A 14,903-nucleotide genomic window follows, 5' to 3' on the forward strand; every position below is an offset into this window, starting at 1 on the left:
ATTGAAAAGCAGGATCACATATAATCATTTGGCCTGTCAAGGAATTCTGGGCACTGAGTTGCTGAGAAAAGGAACTCTGTGGGGGATAAACGACAATGCCCAGAATTCTTTGAGGGAAAGAATATACTTAGAATATGCTTTAAAGCTATACTATGTGTGCAGTCTATGGCCACATTAACTGCATATGTTTAAAGCACTATTATGCCCCTTTAAATAATAATTTTGTGAGCTGTTCAATTTCTTCATTTATTATCATAGAGTACTGAGATTGGAGTAGTTTAATATTTCTTTTAAGTTCTGCATTATCTGGCTTTTTATATAATTCTTTTTCATTTTTTCTGATTTCTTCCACAATTTTTTGCTTCTTTTTTCTTTTTGGTTTCTATGAATTCAGTTTTCTTTTATAAAAAAAATCTCCTAGGGACTACTTTGCTGGCATCCCAATTTTGAAATCTGTTTCTTTGTTTCGATTAAATTCAAAAAAATCCCTTAATGCTTTATCTAGTGTTTTTTCATCGTTTAATAGTGTTTCATTTAGCCTCCATCTTATTGATTTTTTCTTTTACCCCTTCAGCCAAACAAACGCTGCATTATGGTCAGATATTGTTTTTGGTTGAATTTTGGCTTTAAATATTTTTACTGTTAGGTCTTTTGATATCCAAATGGCGAGCTGTAAGTTGCTAACCCTCACACCATGTTCCAGGTCTTTTCTTAAGATCCACTAACCTTCAGGAGATAGTTTAGGGAATTCAACAGTTGTGAGGATGAACTTATACTCTCATGAATGTGGATACCCAATACAATTTTTCCCCTATTTAGAAAAATCTGTGAATTTTTAATATTTATGTAGGAGTAATATTGGTTTCTATAGAAGTATTTGTCAGTTAGGTACTCATTGGCAAAAGGAAGAAAGAAGATTGATAATATCTCAATTTGTTTCTGTTGTATGTCTGTTAAAAACAACAAGTAAGGCAGGATGTGCCAGAAGTCTCTTTTATAAACAACAAAGTAATTGAACACTGTGGGCATGTTAAAAGCATTTACACAGATTCATAGAAACCTAGCATTCTAATACCAATTAATACCAATCATTATAGTATATTTCTTTAAAAAATGGTTTTGTTCTCTGGGTTTAAATATATTCCAGTTATACAGGATTTCTGTCCAAAAGGCACATGGCTACCAATAGATTAAATAAGCATGTCAATAGATTAAATAAGCAATAGATAAAATAAGCATGTCATTAACAAGCCTGTGAATGGTATTACTTGTCGAACTCTGAGCAGATATTAGGAGATCTGAATCCATCTTACACACTGTATTTAGATCAAGATATTGATTGGCATTGTGTTGGTTTTTGTGATTGATTGTGTCTGGTTTGGAATAAATTTGAAATGTTACAATGTTGATATTATTGATGAACAGTTGTTTATTTGGTAGTTTGCTCTCGTTGCAGTGGTGGATCTAGGGACCACCAGCCACAATGATTTGGACTGTAACTGCACGGTGTGCAGTTCAAAAGGAATTTGTTGATGCAATTTTGTAAATAGGTGGGATCAGGTATAGCAAATACATTGCTGGTTCATAAGTACAAACAGCATTTCACTATGTATATTATCTGTTCCTCTCTAAACAATATTAGCTCAATAGAGGTTCACCTTAGGACAAAGCAGTTTACTAGCCAAAGCCCCTCTCCCTTCTCTCCTTACTGCAAAATGTGAATTATTTTCCGGGGCAAGAATTATGAAGAATACCTATGATACTTTATAAAGCTTCTGGTGATTTCACTGGGACTCTAATTTCATCCCAAATACATTTCAGACAACTGTATGAACACTTTGAAAGATGATATGAAGGTGAAGAAATAGAGGGTAACAATGAAAATATACACGCACGCACAAACACAGCCAGTGTGGTGTAGTGGTTGAGAGCAGTAGTCGTGTAATCTGGGGAACCGGGTTCGCGTCTCCGCTCCTCCACATGCAGCTGCTGGGTGACCTTGGGCCAGTCACACTTCCTTGAAGTCTCTCAGCCCCACTCACCTCACAGAGTGTTTGTTGTGGGGGAGGAAGGGAAAAGGAGAATGTTAGCCGCTTTGAGACTCCTTAAAGGGAGTGAAAGGCGGGATATCAAATCCAAACTCTTCTTCTTCTTCTTCACAACAGTCACAGGAAGACTTGGCAGCACATTAACAATAAATACAGGCAGTGACCATTTGGCATGGGGGTTCTGTTCCTGCCCCCCCCCCCCACATTAGCAGAGTGCACAAAAGTCTGCCTCCCCGTTGCTCCCTGCCCCCTGTTCTGTCCCTGTTCTGCCCCCTTCTGGGTCCAAAAGGACCTGCATGACGGCAGTCGCACATCAATTGGACACACACAAAATGGTTATCACTGACTGTTCGGGGGGGGGGGGGAGAAAGACAGCAGCATTAGGCATGGGGCAATATTCCCTATCAACACAAGACACAGTTTATACAATGTATATTGAAGGAATAGCTACCCTGGTGCACCAAGTTGTCACAATCAGTACATTTAGACAGCAAAACCCAACATGAAACCTTAAAGTTGTGCAGCGTTCAACTAAGTTGTACTCAGAGTAGACCCATTAACATCAATGTACCCAAGTTAATCATTTCCATCAATTTCAGTGCATCTGCTCTGAGTAGGAATACCACTGGCTATAAACCTCATAATTAAGAATTTTCTAATTAAGGAATTTCCTAATTAAGGAATTAAGTAATGATGAAAATCATGTTTTAATTTATTTAATCTGCATAAATTTGCATATGACTAAAGCAGTAGCTGGGGGTGGGAAGAGGTCATTTTCTTTGTTTTTAGATGGTGCAGTCTGAGGTTCCACAAATAAAGAGCCTGGTGAGTTAAAAAAAACCTGGAACCTCACTGCAGCAGAGATACAATCTAAGAAGCAGCATTTCCTCTTGTTTGAGAAAGAGGACACTGCTCCTAAGCTAGCGTCAAAAGGAATATGCTAGTACTCTTCTTATTCTGTCTCAAACAGCCTGTGACTCAAAATAAAAACCAGGAAAAAAATCGCCCAGCTCATTTCCGCTCACGTGCAACCAAATCATGAAAACAGACACCAAAATGGCCACTAAGAACAGCTTCAGGCATCACACCAATGCCTCAAGTGCCTTGCATTGCTGTTCGTTTACATCATTGTAATGTTCAAAACAAACTTCATATGCTCACAGGGGAACCATGATTGAAAGATTTAATTCAGCACAGATTGTGCGCAGGAACCTAACATGATGGCTTAATTCCAACCCTTAAAAAAATCCACCCTAATACCAGCCTTGCTGCAATGTGAAGCAAGAATGTTCATTCATATATATATATATATATATATATATATATATATATATATATATACATACACACACACACACACAACAACAACAACAACAACAACAAAACAACAACAGAAGGCTAAAAATGAATGTTGATGCACAATGATGATATGGGCCTGGAAGAATAAGAAGGCATGCCTAGTATTATGGGACCAAACCCATAAAGACAGGGATACTTCCCTTCTTTAAAGAAAGAAATGGAAATGGAATGGATAGCTATATCCTCTGCCCTCACTTAGAAAATATTTAGATGAAGTATCTTCCAAAATAAATGAAGCAGCAGCAGTAGTAGATACAGGTTTTATACTATCTCTTTTAACCAATAGATGGGAGAAGGATTTGAGAAATAAATGTGTGCGGATTGAGCCTGCATGTGAAAGGTCTTGAAGGAGATAGAGGGCACAAATGTGACTGAGTTCTGAGAGGGGCTGGATAGCAGAATGGAGCCCTGAGCTACAGCTGACTGATATGGATATTGAATGGACCCTCAGATTTCCTACTCTCACCTCCTGGAGCAAAGAATGATCAAGAGAAATTATAATCAAGTTCTGTAATCACAAGATATAAGGAAAGATCTCTGCACACAGGCTAGCCAGCTGAATCCAGTGCCCTTCTATGGAAAGTCTGTTTTGACTTGAAAAAATATGTCACCAGAGATCCGACTGAGGGCTCTGAAGCCCCACAGTGATCCTGCAGAAGCAGGAATAATAATAATAATAATAATAATAATAATAATAATAATAATAATAATACCTTTATTGTCATTGTACAACCTGTGTACAATGAAATTAAGCAAGCCTCTTCCCCCAAACACTCAATCTTTTATCAAACAACACACCACCTCACAAGTCCATTTTGCTATGTTATTTTTTGTTCAACAGCCTAACAGCCCACGGATAGAAACTATTTTTTAGCCTGTTGGTACGGCTGATTGGGGGACGCGGGTGGCGCTGTGGGTAAAAGCCTCAGCACCTAGGGCTTGCCGATCGAAAGGTCGGCGGTTCGAATCCCCGTGGCGGGGTGCGCTCCCGTTGTTCGGTCCCAGCGCCTGCCAACCTAGCAGTTCGAAAGCACCTCCGGGTGCAAGTAGATAAATAAGGACCGCTTACTAGCGGGAAGGTAAACGGCGTTTCCGTGTGCGGCTCTGGCTCGCCAGAGCAGCGATGTCACGCTGGCCACGTGACCCGGAAGTGTCTCCGGACAGCGCTGGCCCCCGGCCTCTTGAGTGAGATGGGCACACAACCCTAGAGTCTGTCAAGACTGGCCCGTACGGGCAGGGATACCTTTACCTTTTACAGCTGATTATACTTCTATATCTCCTGCCCGAGGGTAGAAGATTAAAGAGGTGATAGCCGGGGTATGAGTCATCCCTGATAATTTTTCTCACTCTCCTAAGGCAAGGATCCCTTGAGATGTCATCTAGCAGATTTAAGGGACAGCCAATGATATTGTGTGCTGTATTCACCTCACGATTGGTGAGGATTGCCCTCCCATGCAGATCTCCAAGTAAGGACACAGCTATTGGTCTATTGGTCATCAGTCTAGCTGCTGCATTCTGGATTAGATGTCGTTTCCGGGTCACCTTCAAAGGTTGCCCCTCGTAAAGCTCATTCCAGATTGTTATTAATGTTGTATTGTCTAATTGCTGAAACCTGCCCTGGGGCCTTATGGAGAACCATAAAAAATCAGGTGATAATCAAAGCATTTCCTCTACAAGCAACAGCCAATTATTATTTATGTCTATTATTTATTAGACTAAATACCTCCCTTCATCATAAGGTCTCAGGGCGGTTTACAAAATAAAATACAGAATAAAAACAAGTAAATAATTTTTAAAAAGCAAAACAGACATGAAATAAGGACAGGGGCACTTGTGACAGAGTTATTGTGATGGCCTGGGATTCAGATTCGGATGCTGAACCTTAGGAATCCCAGCCTGCACAGGATTCCCCGCCTCCGGAACCAGCTGAGCCGGGGCTGGGGCTTGAGCCTGAAGGGTCCTCACCTGTGCTGGATCCTCAGGTGCAGCACCAGCTGAGTCTGCTCTGGCTCCTGAGGGGGTGGAGGACCCATTGCCTGCAGGTGCTCCACTCTCAGCCCCATCAAGGGAAGCTGAGGTTGCCTCTGGGTCCAGTAACCCTCCAGCTTCTCCTGAGCTGCAGATGCTCATGGCAGAGAGGCGGAGGGAACTAAGTTCCCCCAGGAGGAGTGCTCGCCTCCAGGCCAGGAGAGGCGAGTCACCTGAGGATCGGGGCCGCTGTGTGCCTCGGGGCAGATAAAAGCCAGCCAGCCCCAGTCCCAAGTTGCAGGAGCAACTTCGTTGGTTGTCAGTTCCTGCCTGAACCCTGTCCTGTTTATCTGCCGGAGCTCCTGACCTCACCCAACTGCCTGCCCTGCATCCAGCTTCAACTTTTACGGACTGCCTCTATACTGCACCTTTGACCTCGGACCGGACTCGGACCTCGCCTCTTGGTTAGCCCACGGGACCAGCACAGTTATGCTATGTCATACTTAGAATTAAACCACTCGGAGAAATAGAAACTTTTTTCTATTTCAGCCTTACGTACATTAAATCTAAGTGCAGCAAACAAAGGGCTGGGTGCAATGGTGATCTTTTACATGGCCAAGTTGGGTTTCTCAACTCACGTTAAAGTCATGTGGCTTAGGAGAGTTTATCCGAGTTTCTATCTGAGCAACACAAGTCCAAAGTTGCCTTCCATATATGCAGAACTAATTATTTGGATCCCAACTAAATATAATGTAAGCATGTGGTCTCTGCAAACCGAAAGAGGACATTTCTGCACAGACTAGACAAGTGACAGTTTATATAAGATAACTGATTTGCAAGACTTTGGGGAGTAAAATTCCCAATAGATAAGAAGAAATCACTTTTGTAAAGGCTGAGGAAATATTTCTGTTATCTCTAGCTCATAGAAATGACAGTATGCCATTATTATTTTTAAAATACACTTGACATCCGATAACAGTTATGACTATTTGTTTTCCTTACTTATCAAGAAGTCACTGCTGTGTTTGACAAGCCTGTTGCTTAAGATAATATAAATGGCTCAGACTTATACCAGTCCATCTAATTCATTATTCTCACACCTTACATGGCATCAGGCATTTGCTCTTATATTTTCACCCTGAAAATTCTGATAGTGAAGAAGATTCCTTCTTTGATTTGCAGTACAAGCCTGTACTAAAAAAGAAAAGAAAAAAAGAAATCCAATATGCCAGGTAGTCTCATAGGGTTTTTTAAAAAAAGAAATAGTCTAAATTTTGTGTTTTCATTATAGCTACAAATAAACAGTTATATATAAGACAAACTCCCCAGCCCATTTCCCCAAAAAGTCATTAAAACAAGTGAAAAGAAAGGCTTTCACCCAACAGTTGCCTTGTTTTGTATTAGGCATGTTCTCATACTCTACTGTTGTTCCATATATTTAATTGTGGAATAATTAACCTGGAATGTTTTCATAATCACCAAACGCAGTTGGAATCTCTACTGTTCAAATACTTTTTGCATCGGTTTATGATTAGGTTTAGCCAATAAAAGAAGAATTTTTCTGGATCCCTAGATTCAGGTGTGTGGCAAGCACTCTCCCGGTAAGAGAGCCCGCGCAAATATTTAAAATTACAAAACATGCAGCAAATTAAAGTGTAGGTTTGCTTACAAACGCATCAAAGGTCAGATTCATGTGTTTTTCCATGCAGCAGCAAGAAACCCAGGCAGAAAACCTAGTTACATAGCTTGGTTAAAAATGTTTCTAAACACACAGCCTGAGCTTGGAGCCATCTGGTCTGTTCAGATTCACATGGTGGAAAAGAGAGGACAAAGAGAATTTTCTGACCCTCCGTCACTCAAGGAGAGGGGTGCAACCTACTCAAGTCTGGCAAAACAACTTACTCTATGGTCTGAACCCCTAGCACCAAACATGGTGATTATATGAGGCTAAATTTCTGACACTTTGAAAGATGGGGAAGTCTAAGCAGTGCATTAAAAAAAATTCCTCTATTACAACACAGTCCTACTCATAAGTAAATCCAATGGGGCTTATATCTAGTTTAGGCAGCCTTAACCATTCACTATATGAACTACATGATCAAAAGGCTGGCTAGAATGAATTCAGTAGCAATTAACCTACATTTACTTAGCTTAAAAATGTTCTCTATGGGCTAAGTTCTTCATTAATCAAAATTTAATGTTTTAGGAATGCCACTGGCTCTGTTTTTGTTAGGTAAGATAATCTGAAATGTTAGACATGGGCAAAATGTCAGGAAGAGAAAATATCTGGAGTGTGTAAACTGGTAAGGAAAATAATATGTAGAGGCTGCTGCAAAAGTCTTGGTCATGTTCTTGAATACATGATATTATCCAGCTGCTGTTTGTGTGACATACCGAATTTCAGTTCAGCACTGCCAAAGATGCAGGGTTTATGGCTGCCCTTGAAACCTTGGTATTGTGTAGCATTCCTTTCTTCAACAGAATTGCAAGATTTTTGCAACAACGTTGGTATTTCTGATGTATTGGTTTGTTGGAGATACTTTTGTTCCTTCCAAACTTTTAGCATGTGTGACAGTACTGCATATTGTCATATGAAAATAATACATTTTTAGTGATCCTGGATTGTACTTTCTATGTTTTTTTTTACTACTAGTTGAGGCACATCCATTCACCTTGCAATCATGAGAGCTGAGCTGGCTTTGGGTGGAATATCACAAGATTTACCAAAGTGACTACTCTTTTTATTTTAATCAGCACAGGAGTAACATTTATTTTTGGACTGTTATATCTGGATTTCATAATCAACCTGCTCTTCAGGAGCCCAGCTTGTTTGCACTAATCCAAGTTCTACTTATCATTAACTTGAGAATGAGGTCCCAGAATCTAAGACTCCAACTACACCTGATATGCAGCCAGGTGTGTCTCTGTGTCCTAAAGCTCTCAGAGAGAGAGAGCTTTAGGACACAGAGAGCGTTTTAGGACTCTGTACATTTAACTGAAGGAATGGTAGGTGTAGGGGCAAGCCTTTCTCATCAGCTCACCAATACAGTGTTCCTTTGCTTCCCCTCAGAACCTCCCAAAGCTGATTTTAGTTTTGCCAAAGTGTGTCCAGAAAGATACAAACAACTATATGTCACATCTAGTTTGGCTCGAACTCAACACCACCCGCTGAGATTAACAACAAGAGACATAAAGCCTTGCCTTTTCTTGTTTTCTTTGCTTATAAAAATGTGAAATGGTTTTACCTCTTCACAGCAATTTCAAAGTTTGCTCCTGCACTTAATATATCCACTAACCAGGGACATTGCTAGGAGATGGCCCACAGGTTACCAAAGCCCATGTCTTTTGTGCTAGGCCACAGATCTTCTGCCCCTTCCCTCTTTTTTGAAAACTTTTTTTCTTTCTTTGCATACAGTTTGACTGGCTATAGTACAAAGTGCAGTGTCACCTGTACACATATATTAGCATATGTGCCATGGACTTGTGTCCAGAGTCTTTTACATATTTAGCAACACACACACACACCCCTGCCACTAATAATAATAGCGAATTGTCCATACTGCACGCAGATGTCTAGAACAATACTGTTAACAGGAAAAGCACATTGATGAAGCTCTGTTACAGTAGGGCATGTGTTAAGCTGTAAGGAAGACACTACTTTCCTCTCCATCAGTAGTAGACGGATAGGAAGCATCTGTAATAGCATCACTAAGAGGTTGCACTATCACAATACTGCTTTTTTTAATCTGTGAGTTTTCACACCTCTCCAGTTTTAGTAACAGGAACATCACACCCAAGGGTGCTTCCAGACTGTTGCTGTTTCGACGTGGCAGTTATTCACATTCTGACAAATTCAGGTTTTGCAGTTAAAGCAGATTGAGAGATCTTGCACAAGAAACTCACCTTCCCCAACTATTGGCCTTTGTGTGATGTGGAAAGTGACAAGCAAAAGCATAGGAAAGTGAGGGATAACACTTGCTTTGATGCACCCAGCCTCTCATCAAATGAATTGGGATGACTGCTCATTAAATAGCCAATGTCATCTCACTTTCCCTCAAATGAATCAGGATGAATGCTCGATAAACAGGATACCTAGAAGCACTCAAAGTCTCAGGAACTATTCAACTTTCTTTCTGTTTTGGCGTACTTCTGTTCATTCTTACATTTCAAGCCAAATGACAACAAACTGACAAGGATTCAAAGGAGACCTTCAAATAGGTACAGAGAAAGCCATTGCAAGAAAGCAAGCTCATTATGCTTGCTCTCAGAAAAGTCAGTTGCTATTCTTCTACGGTGTGTTGATCCTAAATATACTTAGACAGGATGAAGAGAAGAGAGGGGTGGCATATCGATATGCCTTAAATATTTCAAAAGATCTCAGAACAATTAACTCCATCCATTCTTTCTGAATTTAAAAACAACTCCACAGTGGAATCAACTACCTAGGGAAGATGTGGAATTTGGAAATGCGGAAGAGGGTAAGAAGTAGCCTGCCACAAATGTTTTAGATGGAAGGAAGACCTGTCTCGGGGAAATGTACATGATAATATAATCTCTGGGGTCCCTTCCAATTGCACGAGTCTGTGAATCAAACAAATAAGGTATGTTCCATAAGAAAGAATAAGCAAACCCATCATCTCACATTATCCATGCCCTAGCCTTGCATATGAGTTAGTCTCTAGGTCAGGCCTGCACAACTGAAGGTTCATGGGCCAACTGTGTTCCCATCCCTGTTTACAGACACTGGGAGCAATTACTAATGACTTCTTATTGTGTTCCTTTACCACCTGCTTTGGGGAATATATAATGCCTGCCCAACACAACCCAAATGGGGAATGGGAAGGGATGGGAAGAGAACACCTGTTTCTCTTATGTCTATAAGAAATATTGAAGAATGCAATTGACATTCTTGGACAGATACATAGGTAACTAATGCAGATTCCTAAGTACCACTATAATAGGTGCATGGCCAGATGTGCCACTCACTGCTGTGACTGTAGCTGCGGCACAAAGAGTGTGTTACAGTAATACAGATGTGAGGCTACCAATTCATGAACCTCAGTCTATGCCAGTTCAGGTATTGGTGCAGCTGTCATACCAACCAAAATTGGTAATTAGCACTCCATGCCATAATGGTCACTTGGAACTCTCATGACAATGATCAATCTAGCGTTACCCCCAGACTATGTACCTGGTCCCTGGAAAAGACCCTGGTGTTGGGAAAGATGGAGGGCACAAGGAGAAGGGGACAACAGATGACGAGATTGTTGGATAGTGTTCTTGAAGCTACCAGCATGAGTTTGACCAAACTGCGGGAGGCAGTGGAAGACAGGAGTGCCTGGCGTGCTCTGGTCCATGGGGTCACGAAGAGTCGGACACGACTAAACAACAACAACATGTACCTGGTCCTTCAGATGGAGTTCAGCCCTATCCAGAACAGCTAAGCATCTCAATTCGTTGATTTGGGAACCACTCCCTCATCGCCATTATCAAATACAAGCAATAGCATACATTTTTGTGATATGCAAACTAAACTGGTGTATCTCATTTGCAGGTTTTATTTTTCTCAGAAGCTTTGAGGGACAATATTGTATTAGGTTTATGGTTGTTTCATTTGTTATGCTTCAGCCATTTTAATTGGATTGTTATCGGATACCTTATATTCACCTCTAATCTCTCATTACACAATTGCTTAGGATGTTGAGCCTTCTGAATACATCAGATTATATATCTAAATAACATGTAAATGCATAGCCCTGTGTTGCTGGTTTGCTTGCCTGTTAAACCCAAATGGATTTCAGAGAGTTCTGTCATAGTTTGCCCTCAGGGATGTATGAAACTGTAACTTAGCTCAAATCATCTGGGAATGTCTGCAGTTGTCATGTCCTATCAAATCATACCAGTGCACAGGTATTTCCATCCACTTATCCACAAATAGATTGATAACACTGAAAAATATGAATTTGCTAGCTCAAAATTAGGAGCACTGCTTTGCGAGGCTTGCAAATCACTTCCAAAAGTCAATTATTTAGCACAAGTGACCGTGTTGACATCAAAGATGCCTCATTTCAGAGATTTCTACTGGGAACACTTCAGAACTAAAGTACACACTGCTTTAGCTCAGATTGTTTGGGGAGAAGATCTCCACCCCTCTCATTTTCCTCTCCTGTTTTTAAGCCTTTCCAGATTTTGTTTTGTTTTTCCAAATAACCTTTCTCCAGTGAATATGGCAGCTTTTCCAAGAGCAAGATAATTGTGTGTGGAGTTTAATTCTGTTTAGCATTGTTCACACAGGTCCACAGGACCTTGAAGTGTTCTTCAGTCATGTTTAATTAGTCCTCTCCAGTGAGCTCTTTACCAAAGACTGCTTCTGGAAGTAAATACTCATAAAGGTTTGCCAGTCTTCTTGAATGAATACACTAGCACAGGTACAGAGCAAGCTTTCTGTTACCATTCATTCTTCTCCCACCAATGGCAAGCCTCTTTGAAGTGCAGTGTTCAAAATTCGCATAAATGATGCTACACTTGTCTGTGAACTTTGGAGTGCTTGAATTCCACAAACATTCTTTCTTTTCAATAGTCTGAAAAGTATGCCCCCGTGACATTTTACTTGGAGTCAGGATGTGGGGGGAGCTTTATATCAAAACAAGGAGAAACACGTATTATATTGTCATCCTGAGTTGATTAGATGAGGCGCATCTCTAATAGCAAGAGATGGGGTGTGAACATTTCAAGTGCTCAAAGCTTGTTTCATTCATGATCTTGACTTCAAACTCGTAAGTGGGGCCCACTTCACCTCCGTCCTCTGAATCTATCCAGAATTCTGCTGCCGGAGTCGTTCACCCCTCTTATTGCTCTGATCCCCCCCCCCACACACACACACAAAAAATAGTGTCACATATGACATTTTCATTCTGAATCTCAGTTTAAGCAGCTCATCAGCAAGCAAGTCCTGTGAAGGAATTTATCTTTCACATTGTTCTACAGATCACCCACTAGCACAGTCGAAAAGAAAGAGGGGCTAGGGAAATGTTCAGTATGAGCTCTTGCTGGGCACAGTGGGAAAGACTGTGGATAGTTGAAGGTGTCATAAATAAAATATTTTCAGCTTCACCAACTGGTTATACATTCTAGATCTCCTTTGTTGCAGTGGGTGGCATGCAACAAGTAGTGCAAATATTTTTGACTATACTGTGGCACTTCCTTTCCTTTTCTCTGCATGCCCACCTGCTCACCCACCAAGTCTACTCTGGAGGGTTTAGGAGAAATCAACAACTGGTTTAGAGGGGAAGATAGTGGCACACCAGAAGAGGACTAATGGAAAGGCTTAGTAAGACAGTGTATATTATTTCTGTTCTTCCCAAGTAATGTCAAGTGATTGTTACTGCGTTATTATGATGACAATGATGCTGGTGATGTTGATGAAGGTTGTGGAACTTCTGTGCATGGATTCATGTTGTTTTGCAGTTTTTGGTCTGGATACTTTAGGTTTACAGGTATGTCATTTGTGTGTTCCTGAACTGATCAGAATCCAGAATGAAGAGATAACAATGTTTTCACTCCTTTCAAGTGCAAAGCTAAGGAATGAGCTTCCTAGGAATGTTTTTCTGGTTTTCCTTTTAAAAGCAGGTATTGAAGAAAACAAATTGAAAGGAAATAAACATCAGATTAGGGATCTACCTTTGTACTTTGTTGAAATCATAAGCCTAAAAAATAGTCAGAAGCCTGCCTGTGTGCTATCTGCATGGAGATCATTAGCGCTGCATGGCTTAAAGACTAAAGGTTAAATTGAAAACTTTCACTGCAAGCCTAGGAGATTTACTTTCCAAATGACACATAGCAAGACCTTCGACTCCTAATAATCTAGGGTGAATTAAAGTCAAAATACTGTTTTCGTGTCTAGAATGCTTAAAAATCAACAGTAGATGCAATAGAAGTTTGTGAGTTTTACAGAATTGAAGAAAACCCATGGTTTCACAAGTCACAGACAAAACTGAAACCTGGCTACCCCAAGTACAGTGTTCTAATTCTTGCAAGTTTGTACTCCAACATCCTATACACAGAGCCAGTGTGGTGTAGTGGTTAAGAGCGGTAGTCACGTAATCTGGGTAACCGGGTTCGCGTCTCCGCTCCTCCACATGCAGCTGCTGGGTGACCTTGGGCCAGTCACAGTCTCTCAGCCCCACTCACCTCACAGAGTGTTTGTTGTGGGGGAGGAAGGGAAAGGAGAATGTTAGCCGCTTTGAGACTCCTTAAAGGGAGTGAAAGGCGGGATATCAAATCCAAACTCTTCTTCTTCTTCTATATCCCTGGCATCAGTTCTTTAAGGAACAGTTCAAACCCAAGCTCTGTCAGGATGGATGGAGTTTGGAAGTTTGGAAGAGGCACATCTCTGGCTGAACCTGGGCTATGCCAGCTCTAATCCTTCATCTTGGCTCAGCCAGAGATACATTGGCATAAGTCCTCCATGCCAGCTCAGACAGGGCTCAGCTGAAGCTGTCTGAGCCAAGGCTGGGATAAGTCACCAAACAGGGATGTCCTGGGGGCAGAAGAGAGCAGGGGCAGACTTAAATCAATTGCAAACCCCTTTCAGTTTAGTCACCTGACCTAGCAACCCAGTGAAACATACACTGACAAGAAATCTGGTGTGAGTCAAACTCTGTTCCAAAGGCTGGCAGTAGTTCTGCTCCTGAATGGAATTTGGAATAGGGGTAAGTTGCACCCACATAATTACCCCAGAGTAAATTATGCAGGCTTCCTATAGTTTTCATTGCTCTGCCTGTAACATATCTTTAGGGTGCCAGTCATAATCCCAAGCCTTTGGCTAGTTAAACCATCTATGGTCTTTCAAAATGTGTGTGTGGGGGGGGGTATTTTATTTTATAAATAAAATAGAAAATAAAAGGAGCTTGAAAACTTTCCTCACTGCTTTGATTTTTGATTTGAAGTTTGGATCAGAATATCCAGTCGCATTATACAGAGGCCAAATCAGGGATTTGTTGTGTCATCACTGCTAGAAATGAGAAGACTATCCACATCTGGATTTATGTGGTTCTCTTGCGATAGCAGCTGCTTTTCATGTCTTCACTTTGACACTTAAAAAATGAATTGCCATGGCAACAGCTGCAACCATTTATTATAGAACAGTAGAAGTGGAACTAACATTTGTGAAGGCAACGAGGCTATCAGAATAATATATTGTACAGACAATGCTGGTTATTTTGAATGCAATACTCCTGTGTTGTTTTCAAAGTGGACAAACAGTTAAAAAAATTAAATGTAGGTGACTGTATCTAGGGTGGATTAACAGTTTTACACAGTAGGTAAAACTGCACTCCAGACTGAGTGTGCCCAAAGACTAGTTGTGAGTTGTTTTTTTTACTTTTAAGTATGTGTTTGTGTGTACGAGAGCTAAGGAAATATGTGTTGTTTTATTTTTTAAAAAAATAACACTTGTCATTTTTTTTCTTTCTTCATGGCACAATTACATGCTTAGCAACAAAATAGACACATGACACTGGCAAAAAA

At 40.7% G+C, this 14,903-nt stretch overlaps 1 protein-coding gene and 1 long non-coding RNA gene across 3 annotated transcripts in view; both read left to right on the forward strand.

Moving 5' to 3' along the window:
• Positions 1-14,903, forward strand: part of SLC9A9 (solute carrier family 9 member A9) — a 249,304-nt gene that overhangs the window by 71,802 nt on the left and 162,599 nt on the right. The gene's annotated exons all lie outside the window — the stretch shown is intronic.
• On the forward strand, positions 605-1,409 carry LOC310678775. Its single transcript, XR_014511961.1, has 2 exons — positions 605-1,202; positions 1,237-1,409. It is a non-coding gene; the product is annotated as an uncharacterized lncRNA (long non-coding RNA).

The sequence above is a fragment of the Podarcis tiliguerta genome, assembly GCF_965153285.1.
Source record: "Podarcis tiliguerta genome assembly, chromosome: 5".
Lineage (NCBI taxonomy): Eukaryota > Metazoa > Chordata > Lepidosauria > Squamata > Lacertidae > Podarcis > Podarcis tiliguerta.